General features: G+C 37.4%; 1 protein-coding gene and 1 pseudogene across 1 annotated transcript in view; one reads left to right on the top strand and one right to left on the bottom strand.

Moving 5' to 3' along the window:
- Nucleotides 1-8460, bottom strand: part of LOC131435291 (uncharacterized) — a 21969-nt pseudogene extending 13509 nt beyond the window's left edge.
- LOC131438278 (uncharacterized) overlaps nt 1-19600 on the top strand; it is a 131343-nt gene that overhangs the window by 59005 nt on the left and 52738 nt on the right. The gene's annotated exons all lie outside the window — the stretch shown is intronic.

The following is a 19600-nucleotide window of genomic DNA, read 5'->3' on the forward strand; positions in this document are numbered from 1 at the left end:
TAATAACTTTTTCGGTTTGCCGCTGTACGAAGCACAAGAAAGGAACGAGTTTAATCCAACCACCAATAGGTTACGGATGGCAAGCGTTTGGGAAAACGATAGAAAAAGCAAAATAAAAAATACACAAGACACTGCCTTTGTTCGACGCTTATTGGAAACGGATTTGATCCGAATGTTTTGTTGTCTCATTATGAAAACGGCACGCTGACGATTCTCCGGAAAACTTTTCAAAAGGGGTTTTGTTCCTTTTTTTATTTTGACTGTGGCGAATATTTCGTCTTTGATACCAACGCTGATAGCATTATGTTCATTTGTTGTAGCTTGCCTAGCCTGGTCCCTTCTAAAAAATATACAAGACAAGAAACTGGCTTATTTGTGATGGCATGTTTCCATGTTTAAACAAGTAACCTATGATGAAGACGGTTTGCAGTTTGGAGTAACGTTTCGACCAGCCTGGAGATCATTTAACTTTCCTTGTGTACATTCGCAAGGGTCATGCATGATTGGTTTCATCCTGTTGAAAGGTAAGCCTGTCATGGTTTCGCATTCTCTTCCCATTTCAGTTTTTTTAAAAGACGATCAGCTAAAATATAAGCAAACCCCCCTTCGGGAAAATATGGTACAGTTTGGACCGCCCTAAATATTTGCCTGTTCTTTTGATGATGGTCCGATGGAAAATTTAATTATTTCTGAATGAAGAAGAATATTTTATCAGAATTGACTGTAGGTTGTTAAAATTCAAAGAACTTAAAACAGGTTGCGTGGAACAAACAATTCATTTTTTAAATCACTCATCAAAAATTCAGAACCTTGTTTTATCTTCCCGTTTGATATTTTCGTACAGAGAAAAAAACACACACAAAACAAGCAAGTCAATTTTACGTTACAACTGTAAACGACCGAAATGTTTCATCGATTTTGAATGACCAGTTTAGCAGTCCCAACAGAAAACCCAAAACACTGGACAGCTAATGACCGCGATTACTTTTCTCTCCAGTTCTCTGGCAAGAATAAACAAAAAAAGGGATCATTATAATGGTAGCTCAAATTATTGCCATTCAAAGCAGTAGTATCTGGTAAGCATCTGTTCAAAATTCGCCAATCGATAGACGTAACCCCGATGAGACGGTGTCGAATAAGTGGATCAAATTATTTCGAAAGAGAAACTTGATTGAAACGGTAGTAAAAGTTTCTATCCAATGAATAACGGAAGAAATCAATGCATTCAAGCGTCCAGATATAGTCAGTTGGCGTGAAATCCGAATCTCGCAGCCAATTACAATCCTCATAGCCGACGAAGAACTTCCAATCGAACGGAAATCCTACCGAAAGGAGAAGTTATTTCGGTGCTTTGGATTCCATCGTCAGCGACGACATTGGAATTTGTCTCCTTTTTCCACCGGTACACGCTCAATTTTTATCGAAAGTTTACGAGAAGATTACATAAGAACATCGTTGCCGAATGGCTTCACTGAGCACTTCGTTCGCATTTGGCCTGTGTAGTTTTTACTGTTCTGGTCTTGTACTGTAAGCGTCCCGGTATAGATTCCTTCATCAACCATGGCGATTCTTTCATCAACCGCACACTAATTCAAGTACTGTTGGGATTAGTCACCCGATTTACGAAGGATAATCTCTGGGTGGCAGGCAGAAGTCGAGTGAGGGAAGGTTAAAGAAAAACGAAAGCACGCAAAATGAGTCCTTCCTTTCCCATGCTTCGTTTGTTTGCAGTTACTAACTATCTTTGATTCTATGGTTTAGGGAACAAGGGGCGAATACGCTTATCGCAATAGAAATAGCCTGAGATATGGTTTTATTTATTTTTATTTATTTATTTTATTTTAGGAGTAGGGAAAAGCCCACTGGAGATAAGTTATTATCAATCTTTAACTATGTCTCCAGTAGGCATAAAACTTCCTCATCTTTTGTACCAACAGATTACAGAATATCCAAATGATACATTTTATATTATTAACTATTATAACTACATATCTAAGTTCTTAGAACTAACGATAAACTTCTAAAGAGATAGTGTTCGACAAAACAATTTCCTGATAATATCACGAGGTAGATGAAAGTCGAACTGACTTGAACAGCGATTGAACACTCGGCATATACTGACAAATGACTCGTTGTGGCCATGGTTGGTTCTGGCGGCAGGAATGCGTAGGAAAGGATGAGTTCGAAGACAACGACCACAAACATCAAAATATAGCAAACGTAACAGCTCCGAGCAATCAATTCGTGACTGGAGAAGATCAGCAATGAAAACTGCCTTGAGCACATTTCTGCGAACGGACAGTAGATCGAGATCTATGAGCTTGCAGCGATCTTGGTAACTCGGAAGATTTAGGGGGTCTCTCCATGGTAGTTGGCGAAGCGCAAAAAGAATAAATTTATATTGAATATTTTCTATGCGTTGAATGTCGTTTTGATAGTAGGCTGACCAAACCACAGCTGCATATTCTAGTGTAGAACGGACCAAAGCACAATATAATCGCCCTTATTCTGAATAACGACGTATTGGTTTTTCGATCGAATATGGTTCGGTCGAATCCTAGCTACCTTTGATTTTGCTAGCGTTATTAGGAATACGAATGAAATATGATCGAAAAAACGATACGGCGTTATTCAGAATAAGGGCGAATGCTTTGAGGCAATATATGTTTTTGAAGTCTTTCGTCACACGAAAGACGAACCCTAACAGTGTCGAGGCTTTATTGATGGTATATTCAATGTGCTGTTTGTAATTCATTTTCGAATCCAAGATAACTCCCAAGCCTTCAATACACGATGAAAGAGTTTGAATTCATCAGCATACGATAACTTTATGCATTTTAGCAAAATGTTTAATTCAGTTTCCATTGATGTTCTTCCAGACAAGCTCCACCAACATGGACTCTTAGCGGCTATAAATAATTATTTGCACAACCTTTTGTCAGAGAAATGCATGAATTTTTCACATGCCGATTTGGCAACAATCAGAATTAGCTACATGGGCCTCCCGCAAGGCCCATGCCTCAGTCCGCTCCTGTATAATTTCTATGTGAACGACATTGACAGCTGTTTAGTAACCTCATGTACACTAAGACAATTGGCAGATGATGGCGTGGTTTCAGTTAGTGGACCCAAAGCTGTTAACCTGCAAAAACCATTGCAAGATACCTTAGATAACTTGTCCGTTTGGACTGTTCATATGGGTATCGAATTCTCTGCGGAGAAAACAGATCTGGTTGACTTTTCAAGAAAGCATGATCCCGCGCAGCTTCAGCTTCATATGATGGGAAGAATTGTCGCGCAGGTTTTGACTTTCAAATACCTCGGGGTGTTGTTTGATTCCAAATGCACGTGGGGAGGACATATTAGGTATCTGATAACAAAATGCCAACAAAGAGTAAATTTTCTTCGAACAATAACAGGATCTTGGTGGGGTGCTACCCAAGTAGCAATCCGCAACTAGTTCTGATACAACAAAGTCCAAACTATGTTGCAAGAAGAGAACGAATATGTTTTTTTTTATGTTATACTGGTTAAAAACCTGTTTTAATCCACCTAGTGGTGTAATGATGCCTTTCTCATGTATAGTATTGTGGTATTCTATTCAAAAAATTTTTCTTCGATTTTCGAAAGAAACCAAGAGATTGTTTGTGCATTAACTAGTATAACATACAGAATAAAACAGTGCTTTGATTGAGTAGGTCATCCTTAAGAAAACGAAGTGGGTTCACTATTAAATGCACTTCCGGCACCGGAACTCGAGAACCGGTATAATCAAAGTCGGTTCGTACGGCCACCAACTAACATGACATACAAACTTTACTAGTACGCACTCTAAATTACGATTTAAATGTTTGTTGCATCCGAAAATATGCAGTAATTTTTGGTAGGGCCATAAGACCTTTCAATTGACCCTAAGATTTGGAATAACGGTTTAGAGTCCAGTTTATAACATTTCTTACGGTTTTTGTTCCGCCGATTTAAGTGACGGTGTACAATATTGAACACACTTTACCGAAGTCGGATCCGGATGATATTTAGGAATTCCGTATGGGACCACGAGACCTTTCATTTGAATCTAAGTTTGTCAAAATCGGTTCAGCCATCTCCGAGAAAACCTAGTGAGATTATTTTCCACATACACACACATCCACACACCACACACACACACACACACACACACACACACACACACACACACACACATTTTCACTAGTCGGTTTTTCAAGTGATTGCATAACTTTTCTATATGAGAAAGGCAAAAATGGTGACAGCAATGTTTCATCATAACATAACTAGTTACGAAATAGTTATTTAGGTTTCCAGTCATAACATATTTGTGTCATATTGAATTAAATATAATTTATAAGCTATCGTTATCTAATCCAAACATATCCTTAATCACAACAATGCTTCTAGCTACTAGTTGAAAATAAGTTTATTCGACTTCAATAGTAGCAACTCATAACTAGTTTTGATACCACTTAACCCAACTGTGTTGCAACAAGAGCACGAACATGTTTTTTATGTTATACTGGTTAAAACAAGGTGACAGCAGTGTTTCTTTATAACGTAAACATTGAACTAACTATCATTTGTAAGTTATCGTTACTTGATTCTAACATATATTTAATCACAGCTATGTTGTTAGCTACTAGTTGAAAAATGGTTTATTTTCCGTTGCGAAACCATAATATATACGTTAAAGTATAAGTGAATCGTTACTGTGAATTGATATAGCAATAACTTAGATATTATAAGATTACAACATAATTTCTTCATTGATTCAGATAGTTATCGGTAGGTGTTCCCAACGTTATGATAACGAAAATGCAATCAAAACAATCTTTGTTGGCTTGAATATGGCGAACACAATATGGAGTCTCAAGAAGTATATGAAACATAAATAAAACCAGGACATTACTTTTTTTCAAAACTACTTTTTGCCGAAAACAGTGAAAGGCAGAATAGTCATTTTTGTTATATGCATTGTCATAAACACGAAGAAAATAATATATGGATTGAACATCGATTGTGATAATATTATAATTCTCATGACATATGAATTTAAAATGATGAGAAATAACTCTACTAGGAATAATTTTGAGCATTTTGAACATAGGGTTATTTTTTTGTTTATTTTTTATATCTTTATAAACAGATTTTGATTCAATTCCGCTCGACAGTTTTAAAATCGTTGTGAAATTTGTACCTTGTATCAAGTTTGTGATTTAAGAAGAGTACTCTGCTTTTCTATTGATAATAGAAAAGTATTCTGGTTTCATTCAATGTTTATAATGTCGATGGTGACTAAGTTTCAACTAGTTTACTTGAAAACAAGTTGTTTCCAAGTTATGACAAAATAAGCTATTTCAGTACGGCATTACAACGTAACGACAACTTATTTTTAGCCGACTTAACAACTAGTAGAAACTGCGCTTTTTGAGTCATGAAGTGGTTAGATATTATTACCAATCACTCGAATATCTGGTTGCAAACTAGTCACAAACAAACTAGCGTAACAAAAATTGTAACTTGGGTCACCCGGAAGATCTAATAAAATTGTATCAGACAACGATACTTCCAGTGATGGAATATGGATACAATGAGACTTGAAGTTCTGGCAGGAATTCTTCCATTGAAAGATCGCTTTTGGGAGCTTTCATCACGACTACTAATAAGATGTGAGGTTCTGAATTCCCGGGTTATTAACTTCGAAAGGCTAGTTGAGCTTCAATCTCAAACAAGATGCATGACAGTATATTTTAACCATCTGTCACAGGAAATCAACCCTTCACGATATATATTTCTATTCGTGTCTGCCTCCTAAATGTTCCTAACTCAACGTCGTGTCGAAAAATACGACACATCCATGCATCGCGAAGTGCGTGGCTTCCCGGAACACTTACGCTCGATGGAAATCCCAAAAATATTTACAAGTAAGCTCAGGCATATTGACTCTGAGAAAATGTTTTACACGGACGGATCACCAATTGAAGAGACTACTGGGTTTGGTATTTTCAACAATAATGTTTCATTTAGGATTCAAGAACCTGCATTTGTTTATATAGCAGAGTTAGCAGTAGTTCATTATAGTTTGAATGTAATCGTAACATTATCTCCAAACCATTATGTGCAATTGAAGCCATTCGCTCAAACGCTGCTGACAAAAATGAACCCTTTTTGCTTGGGCAAAATAAAACAGTGCCTGAACGACACATTGAATAATAATTATCAAATCATAATAGTTTGGGCCCCAGCTCATTGCTCCATTCCAGGCAATGAGAGAGCCGATATTTTAGCCAAACGTGGCGCTATTGAGGGTGAAAGGGATAGAGATGATCTGGGTCAGTGGATGCACTCAATTATTCCTAAAATATCGACAATATTGGACTTTCCGAGACTAATCATCGTGCTTGTAGCGAAGGTTATCGCGATATAGATCATGTCATTTGGACATGCGTGGAGTATCGTGATGTCAGATCTCAACTAATAAATTCCTCTCGTACCCAAGGTAGACTATCCAATGTCCCAGTTCGCGATATTTTTGCTTGTCGTGATCTTCCTTACATAAAACTTCAATTGCAATTTAAATTATATTCTATGTTAGACTCCTTTCTCTTCCATGAATTTTTTGTTTCTATCGTCCCAGTTGTAAGCGATTTATTTTTCGACTTTCTTGGACGGAGTATGAAAGCAATCGGTCTTCTGTGGAGCTATCGGGCCTACATTTTGATCTATATTTGAATAGAAAAAAGCTGTGTCGCCATAGGCCTGGACAGGTTAAATTTGGAATAAAACAAGTTTACTGGTAGTTCAATCCAAGATGCATTTTTTATTAATTCAATTATGCGTTATTAGTAATCATCAAACTAATTACAGTTAGTTAATAAGGATGCATGTTGGTTTTGTTCTAGATAGTTCTATAGTTGTAGACTACATTGAGAGAAATCTCTCTTCACGAGAGCCCAATACCGCTCGATAGGTCGCAACTGCGGGTAATTATGTGGACTCGCCTCTTTCGGTACAGCATAAACTCCATCCATTCGCTTTATACCATTCAAAACAGTGACCTAGTGACAAGATACCAAATCGATCCAGAATAACGAGTAAGCAACATGGCAGCGTAGGTATGTTAACATAAGTTTTATCGTCCATTTTCATGCAGGAAATTCGTCAAATATTCGCTATACAGCTTCACACTCTTCCGGTACCTGAAAGTATGCACAAACGTTGGAGACATTAAAACTTTTAATGCAAAAACCGGACAAAACCTCAACCGGTTCCTCCAAAACAAATGTTTTTATCCGGGTTTTTGCATTCAAAATTTTCACCAATAATATATAATAACATACAAAATTCAACTGCGTCCATATACAAAAGTTTCTAGGATCGTCTGAGTATGTGCTGAGACTAAGAAACTCCGTAAGAGATGTTCTAAGATCCAAGAACTATTTGGAATAGTTGTTTGCTACTACAGATACATGCTTTCAGATTGCTTTATATGCTATCAAACTAATCGTTTTATCTTTATTTCTACCTGCTACTATCACAATGACTTGGTGATAATTAGAGATAACGAGGTCATTATGCAATTTAACAGAATATTGTACAACGAGCAAATACCACAAACAAAAAACTCGTTTATGTCATCGGTTACGTTAGAAGACCTTAAGGTATATGTTTCAACGAGGTTTCGGATGAGCACGAACCTCAACAGATCCTATGATAGTATGTTAGTTTGCTGTAAGTCACCAGTTACTTGTTTATAAATTGATTTCTTTCCAGAGAATGTTTGAATGCCCTCGATCTTAACTAGATCACAATGCGAAAACTTTTCGCGTAAACTTAATCAAAAATCGTGTTAGTTTAAATAAAACTCGTAAAAAAGTCATGTAAATTCGCCTAAATTTATGTTTTAGTGTATTCATCAACACTCGAATATAGTTTCGGATCTCAATTTTTCAATTTCCTAATCCCATTCTATCGGGAGTAGAGTCAATATCACGATTCCACTGACGTCCATTCGGGTCGAAATTCAATGGATTCCTGATGCAAAAATGTAATCTTCCCAGCGGTTGGCCGGATATTCGGAAGATCGTATCACTCGTGTCGATACCAGTTCTTCGAATCACACCTTTCAAAGCAATATTGAACAAGAGACAAGAGAGTCCATCACCTTGCCGTAGCTCTCTCCGAGATTCGAAGTGACTCGAGAGCGTCCCATATACTTGGATGTAGCACATCACTTCATCCATCGTTACATTGACCAATTGCATCAGTTTATCTGGAAAGCCGTATTCGTGCATAATCTGCCATATTCTCTATTCTCGATCGATTGTGTCGTATGTCGCTTTGAAGACAATGAATAGGTGATGCTTGGGTACGTTATATTTACGACACTTCTGGAGTACTTGTCTTATCGTCCGTAGTAGCCCGGGCCCCAGTAGCTAGCAGTAGCATCCTTAGCTGTTGGTGATTGGACGATGGGAAAGGATTTGGGAAAGTACCTTGTAGGTAATGTGCAATCTATTGTAAGAAACTGAAAATTTGATACATTTGGTCCATTTGCGCCATTCTGCAAACAATCATTAGAAGCAAAACCGAACAAAATAAACAATTCAATTATATTTATAACTAAAACCTTTCCTCGTGCGGATAATACTTTTCAACGCAGAAAACCGTCGAGATGGACACACTGCCTAAGTGAAGGTCCCAAGTAGCACCTGTAACTTATTGATAAAAAAGGAAATAAATCCTATGATGTATAATGATCGACACAACGAAACAAGTTGAATTATGATGCTGGCTACGAAGTTAAAAAAATGTTACGAATTCACTTCTCATTATAATTAACCTAACTCTGACGACATGTTCGCATTAACAGTTTGGTCGCCAACTGACAAATTTGACAACAAAAACAACAACACTACAAGTCAAAGTTAAGTAATGATTTCATATCGGTTACCGTATTCGTTGTGATTCAACAAAGAAAATCCGGTAAAATTAGTTCTCATTAAGCTACTACTGTCGTGGTTACCCCAAGTGCCGCTACATATTTTTTGCTGTACGACCTACAAAGCAAGGAAAGCGAAGACTCATCACTTTGATGAAAAGCTTGTTTAAAAGGATGTTCTTTTTTCCTTTCTCATTTCATTTCATTTCATTTCGACTCCAAATTTCATTCACCGCATTGTATTCCGGTTCTATCACACCCTTGACAGTATTCTTTATTTTCACTGTCGCAGTAGGCGTAGCCAGGCAGCGTTGATTCGGGGTTAATAAAATAAAATTTTACCGGAAGAGCATTAACTGAAATGATATTTTATATTGTACGTCTAAGGCTCGCTGTAAATATGGGCCGTAAGTTACACCGACAAATCCAATTTTCGATTCTGGATTAGAAAATTTGTCCTACATTCATTTTGTTTGCTACGCTCTTTTCCGCAAAGCAGATTCAAGGAGGTACTGGGAATGATTTCTGCCCGCCGTTATCGGTAATGATAATGTTCTTGATCATAGTAAGCGCTGTCACAGAGCGAGAATGAGCCACCGGAAGTTTGGTCGCGCAAAGGGGATTCAAAAAGGATGCTGATGTTTGAAATTCTTGCTTCTGTCTATGTCCCCGAAGAGAGCAGCGACACAAATTTTCCATTCAACCGTCAAGCATTTTCCCACACACAAACACACAAACACAAAGGCGAATGAAAGTCGATTTCTAATTTGAACAGCACTCATCCGGTGAGGCTTGACACTGGCAGCCACCATCGCCACCGACACCAGTTTCATCTTGAAACGAATTCAAACCGAGGTTGCTCCTGTCATTTGTTGAGTGTCCTCTCTGATGGAAGTGAGGCGGTAAAGATCTATTGAGCCCATCAACAACCAACAAGCGCCATCAAACCAAGTCTAAATGGTCCCATCGAGAGAAGGCACCGACAGGATATTCACAACTGAAACGAGCGGATATCGAGACAAAATGATGTTTTCCTCCCTCTACATTCCTCAGTTTACCTCAACGGAACTTCACTGCTAGTGATGATTACGGTTGATTCGGTACCTTTTTGCCAACTGGCTTTTTATTGGATTTTGGTCCCAATTTGCGCTGTGTTATCATTTCCGCGCAATAATGCCGTTGACTTTTCATCACATCCTGCTTTTATGCTCACAACAGTACAGACAACGTGCCCTGGAAAGTGGAGCGAGCTCTTGATGCTGCAGATGAACGGATGCACACTCAAGTAAAGTGTGGGAAAGTCAGAAAGAGAGCAGGAGTTTAAGAAAAGTTGCTACTTCGTGCCTGGCTGTTCAGAACTAATTCGCGTTGACATGGAGCTGAACATGTGCGGTTGACTTGGCTTGCTAGCGAAGAACCTGTACGGTCTCTCGTCCGCTGTCATGACAACCCCGCATCACTTGGGAAGCGACGGAGTGAAAAATGTTTCAAGTGTTACAGGTACTTGTTTCGACAATTTTTATGCCGGATACTCTAATACAGAAGGAATGTTTCACTGTTGCATTAAAACATGACGGCAGTACCGAAATAAAAACGTTTCAGAATTTTGCGCTTCTACATCTATTTTATTAGATGCTGGTTTCATTACTGCTAGCCTTTTGAAGCCGGGTTGAATTGATGAAATTTTGATATTGAATATTCAGTTGTTTGCATGCAAGTGGTCTCATTGGTTCTGAAAAAACGGTAACAGTCATTCATTCAGTAGAATTCATACTGATGATACTAATCCGAAACAGCAGTGGATATCAATGAATTTTCACTTATGGATAGCTTTGAACGCCAATCATCAATATTTGTATTATACAGGGTCCGCCATCTAACATTTTATTTGAACTAGCGGTTACTTCGACATTGGTAACCTTAATGTCACTTCTGATTTGACAGAAACTTAGTTTTATCCTTCCGTTGAACGAAAATGGTTGTGTATACGCTTGAGGTACGCGTGAAAATAGTGCAGTTTGACTTTGAAAATCGTGGTAATTTGCCACTTTGAATTCGCCAAAAAATCATCTTCTCGGATGAGGGACATTTTCATCTCGGCGGGTATGTTAATAAGCAAAATTGTCGCATCTGGGGGACGGAAAACCCGCACGTTATCATTGAGAAGCCGATGCATCCTCAGAGAGTGACGGTTTGGTGCGGATTTTGGTCTGGCGGCATCATTGGGCCATTTTTCTTCGAAAATGAGGCAGGAGCCGCCGCCACGGTCAATGGCGAGCGCTACCGCGCCATGATTAGCGATTGGTTCTTCCCGTTACTTGAAGAGGAAGACTTGGACACCATTTGGTTCCAACAAGACGGCGCTCCGTGCCACACAACCAACGCTACGATCGATCTTCTGCGCACAGTCTTCGAAGATCGAATTATCAGTCGAAATTCGGTGTTATGTGGACAAGCCAGAGACAATTCAATCTTTGAAGGACAACATTCGTGCAGCCATAGCTGATATAAAGCTGCATACAATCGAAAATGTACTTAAAAACTGCACCGACCGTATGGCGTACTGCAAGGCCAGCCGAGGCAGCCATTTGAATGAAATTATATTCCACAATTAACCAGAAGGATTGTACTTTAATAATAATAAATACTCCTAAGAGATGCTGAACAATCTGCTGGGGATCACATTTAGTGGAAGCAGAAGTAAATTCTGAACCTCTACGAGGTCCCGAACAGTCTGCTGTTAATTAAAGCTCCAGCCCCCGAGAGGATTTAGAGATCTTACAAAAGCGACACCATTCTGCACTCCCGGAAGAATGCAGAACGATTCGCAGTATGTACGAGCAGAAGTAAATTCGGTACCCCATAAAGGATACCACACAATCTGCTAAACCCTATTTAAGGTGAATACAGAAAGGATTCATTCACTCCAGGAAGAACGATGAACCCTTCTGACTATAGCTTATAGAGAATATCCTTTAATTTTAGCTCCGCATACACAGATTCAACCATGTATGGAGAACCAAAATCCCGGATACGTAGTTGCGTCAATGCGGGACAGTTACATATCAGATGATATGAAGTACGATAATCGCGTTCACAAAAATCACACGAATAATAACTCAGCATGTTGAATAGTAGCCATGTGATAATTGAGTTAGCATTTTCAGATTTAAATCTGGTAGAAATGCTTTTGTCTGAGCGCAAGTTTGCAAGCTGCGCCAGTAGCTGGCATGTTTGGATGCAGCCCAAGAACGAATCTTGTGCTTTATCCAACTAGTTGAAAGTGGTAAAGCTGGTTCAGGACCAACGAAATCATTCGTTGCACCAGCGCTAGCCAACTCATCAGCCCATTCATTTCCAGTAATACCAGAATGGCCGGGTACCCGGGCATTTGAGATCAATTCTTGGTAGAAAATAATTCCGCCGGATGCCACATGGCTTCGATTTATACTCAAGAACATGTAAAATTGTGTGATTTGAAAATTTCATAGCTTGAAATCGAATGAAAAAAAAAAATATCGATAACAAGAGCGCTACTTGAATCGAGAAACATTCGATCACAAAACACGCCTCTTAATCAACTGAGCCAAAGAAGCAAAAAAAATTAATTAAAATTAAAATTTTTTTCTGTGTAGTTTTTTATTTGTGTTTACCGAATGACAATCGTAGTGAGTTTTATCTGTAACCCCAACGTCATCATTATTGAACATAAGAAATTTTGGCAATCATACGAATCAAAAGAATAATCGAAGAAAATCTTGACATCATCAAGTAAGTAACAAGTATTTGGCATGAATTTTGATTCAAAGTATGTTTTATAACTCTAATTTCGAACCGAATCGAATTCGGGATTTGGCAGCTACCTCTCACATGAAAATGAAACTTTCTAAACATGTAGACTTTGCCACTAAAAGCCACATTGCATATATTGTTCTTCGAAAATCGATCTAAACTGTCTTCTGAAAAGGACCAATCTCTTCATACCAACGTTTTCCAAATTTTTATAGTCCTAAAAAAAAGTGATGTTACTAATAACAGTCCAACAGTCAACAGTCTAATGACCAAACTCATTTTTTTGAGTCCTTTAATCAAAAACTAAACTGAACCGAAAGCTATAATTATCAAAGAATTAAAAAAGAACTCAATTTGTGAGGAGATTTTACAAAACACTCTATCGCTAGTTGCCCGATATTTGAAAAAAAATATTCGACTGAATTAGAAAATGTTTTAGTTATAAAATCTTTTTTTCCTTAAATGTTCCCATCTTACAATATATGGACGGTTGGTGCGGAACACAATTGTCCTTCTTGGGACAATTCAACAAAATTAAAACCCGATTTGGGATATTTTTTTAGTATTTTTATTTCTAACTTTTAACGATGTTGGAAAAATTACTGCTACACACTTTAAACTTGGCATAATGAATTGCAGAATTAGTTCGGTAACACGAAATCTTACTGATTATTTTGTAATACATTTGCTCATTTCCGAAATTCGTTCATGTAAAATTTTTATATCTCGGTAATACGCTTTTTGTTGCCGAAGTTTGACATAATACATTGCAGAACTTGTCCGCTAACAAAAAATACATATACCGAAATCAGCAAATCCATTAACCGAGATTTCGGAAAGTGTGTTAGCTTTTACAAAAAATCGGCGTGAAATGTCGTGTTTTCAATCTATAGTGACATTTCAATATGGCGAGCACGAGAATGTGTTTGAAGCGTGTACCGTTTTCGTTTGTAGGTTTTGCCTTTTTTCGACTATAACCATTTGAAAAAGAATTGGCGAAACAAGTTCGGCCCTTTTCAAAAGACAGTCTAGATCAATGTTGAACAAATAAAATGATTTTTTAGACAAAGTCTACTTGTTTAGAAAGTTTCATTAAAATCTTAAAAAATCGAGAAAAAAAACGATTTTCAAAAATTTTGTCGGTTTACAAAAAAACGAGTTATTTGATTGGAAATCGTCCTAAGATAAGTAATTAGGTTCCCTACAATACGTCCATATATTGCAAGATAGGTACTTCGAAAGAAAAAGGTTTTCCTATCTAGAAATATTTCTTTTCCAATATCTCGGGCAGTTAGCTCTAGAACATTCTGCGAAATTTCCTCAACATTTTGTTTCATTGGATTGGGTCAGTGGCCCAAAACTGGAAAAAGACGGTCAAAAGTCTGTACTGACTTTCACTGATTTTTAAGAGCTAACGTGTATTCGAAGAAGTTTTACAAGATTATATTACGCTTCTTTTGAAAGTGGCACCTTAATTTTTGTTAAGAGGGTAGTACCAATAATTTTTTTCTCACAATTTTTTTTCCTATTTCATTTTGAAGAAAAGAAAATTTGAAGTATTTTTGCTGAAGATATAAATAATGTAAGCAAAAAATATTTTTTGAGATATATTCACTTTATTTTAAAAACAGTTTTTTTTATCTACTTAGAATCTACCTCTATTACCTAAGTATCTACTACGAAGTGCGCGTTAACACGCATAAACAAGCTCATACTTGCACACGCAACGTAAGCAAATTGTTGTGATTTTTATTTTGTTTACTTTTTAGCAATTAACAGAATTAGAAAAAATTCTAAGTGTAACTCGATGCAATTTTTTTAGGTCTTTTCAAAATTAGTTTTAAATATTGAAAATCTGAAAAATTATCAAAAGTTCAACACATATTAAAAAAATGGAAAAATGTTTTCAAACAAAATATGAAAAAGTATTGTAAAAGTACAAACTTTTACGAAGAGATTTCATATTAAACGTGTAAATAAATTGAGTTATTGCGAAAAAACACGTTTTTTAAGACGATATGTTGATCGTGCGACGCTCACTTAGAAATGTGCGAAGCAGCTCATACCGGTGAGCAGCTCCGAACCGATCAGCTCACTAAAGGGAATTGATTCAATGTATCAGCTCATCAGCTCATTTAGATCGAACTGAAGGTTTGTTTCGAGCGCCGTTTTTCTTACTCAGTTTTTCTTTCATATGCATGATCGAAATCATTGATGCACAAAGAACAATGCTATGCGAACTAACTTGTCTGCGAATTATTATTATGTCATATTTGAGAACATCTGCAAAAGTGGCATCCCTGAATGTACCTTAGCCTGCTGAGTGAGAGGTAAGATTTCTTATTGACAATGGCTCATTCGATCTGTTAAAGAAGTATAAATCTTGCTTCAAATAGAATTGGAACAAAGACAATTGCCTGTATTTCAGTTATTTATTATTGTATTCAAGATCTTTTTTTTATACAAATGTAGCGTTTTCTTCATACTTTTAAGAAAAAATACGGATAAAATTATTCGTCACGGTTTTGAAGGAATTCTCGAATTTTTTCTGTAACACGGCTCAGTAGGCGGCGCACACCTTCTTCGTCCATCGTTTTAGCTATCTTATTCCACCAGGTCGTCATCTGATTGATGTCTTTGACAACGTTTCCCTTTGCCTCGAGTCTCCTCTTCATGATTGCCCAGTATTTCTCAATAGAGCGGAACTGGGGGCAGTTGAGTGGGTTAAGGTTTTTCGGAACAAACTGGACCACTTTCTCTGCATACCATTCTTAAACGGTTTTGCTGTAATGACAGCTTGCCAAATCTGGCCAAAACATTACAGGATGGTCGTGGGATCGAATGAACGGCAAAATTCGTTTTTGGAGACACTCTTTTTGGTATAGTTCCGATGTCATTGTCTTATTTGTAACTAAAACTTTCGTTTTTTTGCCGCAGCTGCAAATGCCCGGCCAAATCATAAATTTTCTTGCAAATTTGTCGGCAAAACAAATTTAAATTTGGCTGGAACATCCCCCCGAGCCGTTGCCAAGTACTATTTTTGACCTGGGATTTGACCGAAGTCAGCCTTGACACAGGTTTCATCGTCCATCAGAAGACACCCGTTGAACATGGTCAGCACCTAATCATATAGTTTCCGATCACGAATTTTGACCACACTATTCTGTTTCATTGTCCGATTTGGCTGTTTGCTAGCTCGATACGACTTGATTCCTTCCCGGAGTCGAGTTCTCCTCACGGTACTATGGGCAGCACCGAATTTTCTGGCCAAATCACGGTCCGACAGATTAGGATTCCTCTTAATCGTCTTCAAAATCTTACCACGCAATTTCCGGTCATCAGTTCGACTCCGACGATCGGCTTGAGGCTTCCGAATCGTCGTCAATGTTTCCTTACACCGTTTGATAACGCGCCATACGGTATTTCTGGGCAAATTCAGCTGTTTAGCTAGCCTTAATGCAGACCACAATGGATTTTCCAAATAACTGTGCACAATTTTTTTTCCTTCTTTCGGCTTCCATGTTTATTGTTTACAAAGTACAGTCGATTTTCGGAATGTCAAAAATCATACGTGAAGCTGACAAAATTCCCGACACGTGGGCGCCAAGAGCTTCCAAATCCGTCCACCAGGAGCGCCACAATATGAGCAAAAGTTTGTTCCAATTCTAAATGAAGCAAGCTTTAAATACACATTTGGAAGAACGAACAAAAGCTCATGCACACATTTCTTCTCATTTATAACTCGCTCTTTAAGAGTCGAAAATCCGTTCAGCTCGTAGCTTGTTTCCACCTTACCAGCAGGGATGCCAGGTAATTTTTTCAAAAATCTGTGATCAAGCCAAACATGTCTGTGCAAAATCTATGCACGTTTCCCTGTTTCCATAATAGCTGATCGGAATCATTTTGGTAGGAAAAAAAATGGTCTCACTATTTCCTACCGCTGTGATCAATTTCAAAAATCTGTGATCGATTTCAGAATCTGTGTAAATCTATTACCATTTTCAGAAATCTGTGAAAATCTGTACCATTTTTTAAATCTGTGCAAAAGGTTAAAAATCTGTGAAACACAGATTAATCTGTGAGCCTGGCATCCCTGCTTACTAGTACGGTGAACTGGTGAGCTTAAGTTCTTTTAGAAAGAGCTGTGTAAAGATTCGATTCACTGGAATAGCTCAGGAACGAATGACTCGTCTCTACGCTAACTGCAAAAGTGAGTTACAGAAATAGCAGACGCGTGACGCCCTCCGTTTCTCAACCATTCATGGTTTCAGCATGGCCATAGTGAAATTGAGTCACACGAATAGTACTCAGGATATTCTCATTGGAAAATAAATTAAACTAGGAATATATTTTCCTATAAGTATTGTAAAAGTTTGCTGCATTAAGTTTTATACTTCGCTTCGGTACAAGATTTACTAGGTAAAAATAAGTAAAATGATGTATAATTTTTCCAGAAAAGAATAAACTTATTCATTACCTTCTACAAAATTATGGAATTTTATATTTTCTACAATTATTCCAAACAAAGTATGTATAAAAAAAACTTGATACAAGTTATGATTAGAAAACCAGTTTTAAGGGGGTTGTCATAATTCAATCACTAAAACTAACTTTGAAAAACTCTAAAAAAAAGTTCCATCGAGCTCCACTTAGATATTTTTTTATGGTATTGGACATATCTTTTCCTATAAATTTTGAAAAAAATCAGCTGCATAAAGTTCCATATATCGCTTCGATGTGAGGTTTTATCATAGGTAAAAATAAGATAAAATGTATAACTTTGCCAGGAAACAACAAACCTATGCACTACCTTTAACAAAAATACGGGATTTTTTTTTATTTTCTTCAATTAATTCAAACAAAGTATGCATAAAAAAATAACTCGAAATAAGTTATGAATAAAAAACTGATTTTAAAAAGGTTGCCATAAAAACGCTTTGTATATCCGAAACGGTGCGACCTAGACTTTTAGTATATTTGACAAAGTAAATTATTTTCAATAGTTCTAAAACTTTGTAGAAGAAAAAAATTGTCTATCTCTTCAGAAAAAAAGTTATGGTTATATTTTTTGTCAAAGTTGGCCATGAACAATTAGGGATAGAATCAAATTACGCGGTATATATTTGTAAATAATTTATTAAAAGCAACTAAAAGGTGATTTTTTTGAGGTTAGGATTTTCATGCATTAGTATTTGCTCAGATTTTTTGAGGTTATGATTTTCATGCATTATTATTTGCTCAGTATGCTCTGATATTTCATCATGAATAGACTTACTAACGAGCAACGCTTGCAAATCAGTGAATGGGCCCTAGAAAAGTTGGCAGAAAATCCGCTTTTTTATCGACAAATTTTGTTCAGCGATGAGGCTCATTTCTGGTTGAATGGCTACGTAAATAAGCAAAATTGCCGCATTTGGAGTGAAGAGCAACCAGAAGCCGTTCAAGAACTGCCCATGCATCCCGAAAAATGCACTGTTTGGTGTGGTTTGTACGCTGGTGGAATCATTGGACCGTATTTTTTCAAAGATGCTGTTGGACGCAACGTTACAGTGAATGGCGATCGCTATCGTTCGATGCTAACAAACTTTTTGTTGCCAAAAATGGAAGAACTGAACTTGGTTGACATGTGGTTTCAACAAGATGGCGCTACATGCCACACAGCTCGCGATTCTATGGCCATTTTGAGGGAAAACTTCGGAGAACAATTCATCTCAAGAAATGGACCGGTAAGTTGGCCACCAAGATCATGCGATTTGACGCCTTTAGACTATTTTTTGTGGGGCTACGTCAAGTCTAAAGTCTACAGAAATAAGCCAGTAACTATTCCAGCTTTGGAAGACAACATTTCCGAAGAAATTCGGGCTATTCCGGCCGAAATGCTCGAAAAAGTTGCCCAAAATTGGACTTTCCGAATGGACCACCTAAGACGCAGCCGCGGTCAACATTTAAATGAAATTATCTTCAAAAAGTAAATGTCATGTACCAATCTAACGTTTAAAATAAAGAACCGATGAGATTTTGCAAATTTTATGCGTTTTATTGTTTAAAAAAGTTCTCAAGCTCTTAAAAAATCACCCTGTATATGCATTAAAAGAAAGGTTTGGCAGCTACTGATTTATGTCCACGTTTTTATTGATTCGAACCACTGTGCGTCGTCCGAGAGGGATGAGGCACCGAGTATTCACTGAAGCAAGCGTGATGCGTTTTCCTCATTTTTTCCATAGTTTGAGAAAACAAAATATTCGAGCTATTTATTGTATCTCACAATGCTGGATATTTAATCATAAGTTGCCGATCATATATCAGATAGCATGAAGAAAGAATTATGTTGTTTCGTTTAGTACAACTCGAAATATTCATTCTACCCTTTCTTCCGAACGACGGTGTCCAATAGTAAAGTAAGACGTATTTAGTCAAAACAAGATGTATAGTAATTTGCTTCGTACAGCTTTCTGGTAACGGGCTTACAATATTCAATCAATTGATTGATTGCATGAAACGAGTCCCGGGTTGGCGGTTCAATGCATAGGGCACTGGCCTTACAAACCAGTTGTCGTATGTTCGAGCCCCAACCTGGAAGGATTCGTAGTGTAGCACCAGCCATGTAGTGGTTCTGTACACTCTCTGAACAGAGCTGCGAAGTCTGTTGAAACAGAAAGTCAAATTCCACTACAGGAATGTGTCATACCAAGGCTTGGCTTTCCAGGATACGATGACGGTATTCAATTGAAAAACTAAACATTACTAACGGATTCGTAGCTTTTATTTTGCTGAATGTTTCTGAATGATATCCGATGAATCCGGTTTTCGTGTTTGCACTTTTATCCAAATATACATTTTGATTCGATACAAATT

The sequence above is a fragment of the Malaya genurostris genome, chromosome 3 (genome assembly GCF_030247185.1).
Source record: "Malaya genurostris strain Urasoe2022 chromosome 3, Malgen_1.1, whole genome shotgun sequence".
Lineage (NCBI taxonomy): Eukaryota > Metazoa > Arthropoda > Insecta > Diptera > Culicidae > Malaya > Malaya genurostris.